A 6,000-nucleotide genomic window follows, 5' to 3' on the forward strand; every position below is an offset into this window, starting at 1 on the left:
TGCCCCCCTAGCACATTAGCACCAGCTCCTGAGTTAGTATGGGCTCAGATCCAGGATGGGGCTGGCAGGCCCTGTGTTGGCTGACCTGATTGGAAGCCCCTGGATCAGGACCATCGTGTGGATGGCGGTGTGCTTTGCACAGCCCTACTAAATACCTAGTTCCTGGTTGAGGCCTCAGGCATGGGGGATAATGAGCAGTGCTCCTCCAGATGACCTCCGTGATCAAGCTGGGATCGAGCTCCATAATCAACTTCAGGTGGTCCTTAAAGGATCCTGGACCAAAATTGTTCAGGGAAATTATACAATTATGGGTCTCTCTTGTATGAATTTGAGGGTCTGAAAAAGCGTTCCTCTAGGAATACAACCCTGCTTAAACATTCAAAATTGCTACCTGAAGAGATTAAGCATAAAATACCCAGCAATTTTATGCAACTGGTTAAATTAAATCTTGATCCATATTATTAATCAAATAATGGCAGACTTAGAGTGCTGGAAAGATCTGAGAGAGAGAGAGTTGTTTTTTTTTGGGGGGGGTGGGTTGTCAGAGGAAAAGGGGGAGAGATGAGAAGCCATCTTGTTTGGTGGCACTTGTGGTTAGCCCATGGGGGAAATTAATACCATAAAAATGACCCATATTCTTGAAGGACACATTACAGCAATTCTCCAAACGTACTTTGTGTAAAATAAAAGGTTTTCTCCCTTTCTCATAACACTGGAACTGGTGGACCTCCAAAGAAGCTGAATTTTGGAAGATTCAGGACAGATACGAGAAAAGACTTCTTCACACAGTGCAAACTATGGAACTCGCTCCCCTGGGAGGCAGGGATGTGCCACAAAATTGGATGGCTTTAAATGAGGGTTAGGTACAGTGGCATAGCTGGGGTTTGCTCATAACCCCCATTCAAGTGGGGTTCACTAAACCGAAGACAGAGGCTGTTTTTATACAAAAAGGCCTGGATACAAAAGGGTTGATTTTTCCTTCTGCCAATAAGGCCTAGGGAACAATTTCCCCAGTACTAGAGGGGCTGCATGCTGGTTGACCTTGTATTCACTCATTTAATAATCTTCACAGTCCTAGTGACCTTGATGTCATCTTGCATCAGACACCCACAGGTGGTAGCAAGAGAAAGAGAAAACTAACCTAGGGAACCTTCCCCCCCCCCAGTGAAGACTGTGCCCAAAACTCGTGTGTGTGTGTGTGTGTGTGTAGCCACACAGTCATATGTGTGAATCTGATAGGACTTATGGAACTTAGCAGGGACCCAGGTGGCGCTGTGGGTTAAACCACAGAGCCTAGGGCTTGCCGATCAGAAGGTCAGCGGTTCGAATCCCTGCGACAGGGTGAGCTGCTGTTGCTTGGTCCCAGCTCCTGCCAACCTAGCAGTTTGAAAGCACATCAAAGTGCAAGTAGATCAATAGGTACCGCTACAGCGGGAAGGTAAACGGTGTTTCCGTGCGCTGCTCTGGTTTGCCAGAAGCGGTATTGTCATGCTGGCCACATGACCTGGAAGTTGTGTGCCGGCTCCATCGGCCAATAACGTGAGATGAGCACCACAGCCCCAGAGTCGGTCACGACTGGACCTAATGGTCAGGGGTCCCCTTTACCGCCTTTTATGGAACTCAGCAGCAGTTCTATATATGGTCACGGGAACTAAGTTTCAGGAGGGCAGCCAAGAGCCTCTCTAATTTGGTGTGTTTGTGGCTCAGATTCCATCTGGAGGCATTCTAAATGCAAACACAACAATGCCAGATTCATAGAACAGCAATCTTTAAATTATATTCCGAGAGAGAGAGAGAGAGAGAGGGAGAGAGAGAGAGAGAAGGGAGGAAAGAAAGAAAGATGTTTAGAGCATATATCATTGAATTATAAAGAGATTTGGCAGCTTTATTGATGATGTTGAATCTGGCTGACAGATGCATTTACACCAGATAAGCATTTGAGATGTTGGCGTAATTGCTTATTAGTCTAGTTGTGAGGCAAAACAGCAGATTGGAATGAATAGGGGCGCTTGTGAACACAGGGATTTTTTTTATATTCTGCTGCCTTTTGTCCCCCCTCCCCCCTCCCAAGCTAGCCATCTGCTAAGCATCTGGGATTTCCAAAAAATCAAAATCCACATCATGCACAGGTGGGAATTAGGGATGACAGGGAGACCAAAAATAAAAAGAGGCTTCAGCCAGTATTCAACACAGGCTTCAGAGTGATTAGCTCTGTATTGAATGGAGGTTGATAATGCAATCATGTTTTCAATAAGCCAATCAGACAGTGAAAAGCTTCATCCTTTGGGCAAATGGGGCGCTGCCCCATCACTATCCATCTGCCCTCGGCCAGACCCCACTTGACTGCCTTAAAGGGTGTGGTCTGGTTTTTCATACTGAAAAACTTTGCAAAGGGTTTTCCATACCAGGCTTTCAGCTACTGATCGGGTTGCCAGACTCAGTAGAGTAGAGTCTGGGCTAGTTCTGTAGCTTGGGCTAGTTCTGTAGCTAGGGCTGCCAGACTCAATAGAGGACAGGACTTCTGTGCCTTTAATTGCCCTGCTCTCTTTTGAGTCTGGAAACCTTAAAGAGAAACCAGCAGACCCTTTGTTTGATTTCCAAGCAAAGGGTCTGCTGGTTTCTCTTTAAGGTTTCCAGACTCAAAAGAGAGCAGGACAATTAAAGGCACAGAAGTCCTGTCCTCTATTGAGTCTGGCAGCCCTAGCTACAGAACTAGCCCAATATATTTCTGCTACTTGAGGTGAAGGATGAGGTGCTGCCCCAAGTGGCCAGCTGAATCTTACAGCCTCTGCTCCATCACCACCACCACACGCGAGGGCGGTAGGCTAGCTCAGTGGAAATGCGTCAAGCTCTGCCTTCCAAACCACTGTGTTTCCTTCCAAGCTGCCTAATATTAGGGCTGGCCCTGGTCAAACGTTCTCATGGCGTATCCACAGGCAACTACTTTCCGATGTTTAATGTGGAGGGTGTGCAAATGGAGAAATAATTATGGTCTTTTCCAGGAGGACCCTCTTCAGAAATACATGTTAAATAAAATCTCAGTGAGCGATAGTGGCAATTAGTCTTTCATTTATGGAAGGTGTCACATTTATTACCATAAGCTTCTGGTTATTTATTATATTAAAAGATCAAGAATAGGCTCATGGATGATGGATGAAACTAGTTAATAAAAATATTAATGATACTAATTTTAAGCTGTTTGGCCTTGTAGATACACAAAAGGAGTTCGAAAAGCTACCCCACTCCCCAGGACAGATTGCATTGAATTCACAATTAGAGTATCAGATGCCTACTTATGCAATTTAGGTAGTTTTGGTTTAGTTTAACTTACAGTATGCATTGCTTTTCCATGGTGTATCATGGCCAGTGTGGTTCATGCTATAACAGGGCCAGCCCAAGACATTTTGCAGGTTGAGGAACAAAAGTCCCAAAGGCCCACCTAGTCTACCATCCTGTTCTTGCGGTGGCCAACTAGTCTCTCTCAGTCCTACCTGGAGAAGCTGCAGATTAAACCTGACTGAGACCTTCTGCATGCAAAGTAGGTGCTCTACACTGAGCTACAGTCTTCACCCCTGTGCAAGCTAGAAAGCTGTATTATTCCAAGTCGGACCATTTGTCCATTTTTGACACCCATTCCATGTCTGCACTAACTGGCAGTTGCTCTCCGGGAGTCTTTCCCAACGCTACTTGTGGAGACACCAGGGATTGAACCTGGGACCTTTTGGATGTAAAGCATGTGCCCTGCTGCTGAGCTATGGCCTCTCCCCAGAGTCAATGGAGGCTACTCCTCTGTGGACTAGTACTGGTAGTGTACACGATAGAATTGTACCTAAGCTTTTACAAAGTCTCTGACCAATGACCATTTCTGCTGGGACTGAGAACACCTAGAGGGCTACATGTTCCTTCACCCACGGCTTCATGTAAAGTCGGTATTGCAGGGGCTGGACTAGATGACCGCCGTGCTCCCTGCCATAATAATAATTATTATTATTACACACACACCCCCCAAAAACCCCCACATATGTTTTTTCAATTGACTTGCCTGAGATCCAGGATTCTGACTGTGGTGACCTTGTTGCATGTTCTCAAGAGTGCTTCTGAGGCTTGGGCATCCTTTAGCAGTAGCCCAAAGCAGGATCTGCTTTCAACACAGAAGCTCTCAGGTTCAAAATGTGGAAATCACACATTAGGTCTGGATACGACTCCCTGCCTGAAACCACAGACTGCTGAGAACTGCTGCCAGACAGTGGAGACAATGCAGATATAGATGGATCAATATTCGGTATAGGGCAGCTTCCTGTGCTCTTAAATCATCATTGTACACACTCCTCCAGAATTTAAAATGGTGGGTCTTTCAGCTAATATCCGAATCTGAAGATATCTTAGCAACAGGAAACACAATGTGTTCTGCACATTTCAGTGACAAGGGTCCCCGCTCTTTTTGAATTGGCATGTCCCTATCAGTTGTGGGTTTTTGTCTCCAGCGACTGCCATCAACAGGGATCTCTCAAAAGAGGGCAGGGTAATTGCTACTAGAAAAGTTCAGTGTTTGAAGATGGTTTGATTAGGGAACTGTACAAATTCAATTTCTCCCAACCAGATTCAATTCTAATCTAATCTAAGGAGAGAAAACTCCAGTGTAATAATGACAAAAGCAAAAAAGGACGTCGGAGCGGACTGTTTTAAATGCCTTTTCACTTTCCTTTTATTGTCCATGAAGTGGGGGGTGGGCGGTGGGCAGAAAATGTTGGGTTTGGATATGGAGACAACAATTGTGGCTTCACAGAACTTGTGTTTAGTAGCTGGGGAGGGGGGTTATGGCCTGGTTGAAGAACCTCACATCTCACTTAGCAGCTGATTTACTGACTATAGGGTGTCCCTGGCTGCATTCACATCTTGCAATTGAATATGGTGCCACTTTGAACTGTCTTGGGTTCCCCCTAAGAATTCTGGGAGTTGTAGTTAAGGGTGCTGAGAGTTGTTAGGAGACAACTCCTGTTCCCTCCCAGAGCTGCAATTTCTGGAGTGGTTTAACAACCCATCCCTCTTCCCAGAAAGCTCTGTGAGGAGGTTGGAGGAGGGTGTCTCCTGATCACCCTCAGCACCCTTATTGAGCTATAACCCCCAGAATTACATGAGGGAAGCCATGGCTGTTTAAAGTGGTATCATAGTGCTTGAAATGCTTGGTGGGAACATGGCCCCCGTGTCCTATTTTACTGAGACATTTCCTCACAGCTCTGCTGATTATACAGCAATGACAGAGAACATATTTCAACGCAAGGGGCCACACATCCTTTGAGGGCCAGTGGTGGCAGACAAAACTAGGCAGAGCAACTAATGTCCATTTCACCTTAGCTACTTTCCACATGCACACCATCTCCATGTGGGCAAGCAAGGGGCATGATCAGAGTTCAAGGATACCTTCCAGCCAGGCAAAGACACTCAAAGAGGGTATTGAGCAAGGCCATTGATGCTGGTGGCTGGGGAGAGGGTGTGGCTTGGGAGGAATATGGTTTGAGGAGAGCCCCAAGGACCAAACAGAAATGCCCCAAGGACCTAAGGGACATAGCCTAGAGAGAAACTCCCAGAGTGATTTACACTGGCATAGCCTACTTCTCGAAGCTACGAACATGAGTTTGACCAAACTGCGGGAGGCAGTGGAAGACAGGAGTGCCTGGCGTGCTATGGTCCTTGGGGTCACGAAGAGTCGGACACGACTAAATGACTAAACAACAACAACAGCCTACTTCAGGTGTGCTTTGCAGCTGATTCCCATCCAGTGCAAACCTCTACCGTAGTCCCTGTGGCAAACTGCCTAGCTCTGCAAATCAGTTCCATAAGAGAAAGAGAGTAAGGAAGAGCATTTGACTCCTATCCATGGGTATGTGCAGAAAACTTCTCCACCACAGGGCAATTTAAAATGAATACATTTTAACATGGCCTCATGGCAGCAGAGAAGTCATTTAAAGAGGAGCATGTAAACCAACAGCAGCTTAAAAT

Source organism: Zootoca vivipara, chromosome Z, assembly GCF_963506605.1.
Source record: "Zootoca vivipara chromosome Z, rZooViv1.1, whole genome shotgun sequence".
In the NCBI taxonomy this organism is placed as follows: domain Eukaryota; kingdom Metazoa; phylum Chordata; class Lepidosauria; order Squamata; family Lacertidae; genus Zootoca; species Zootoca vivipara.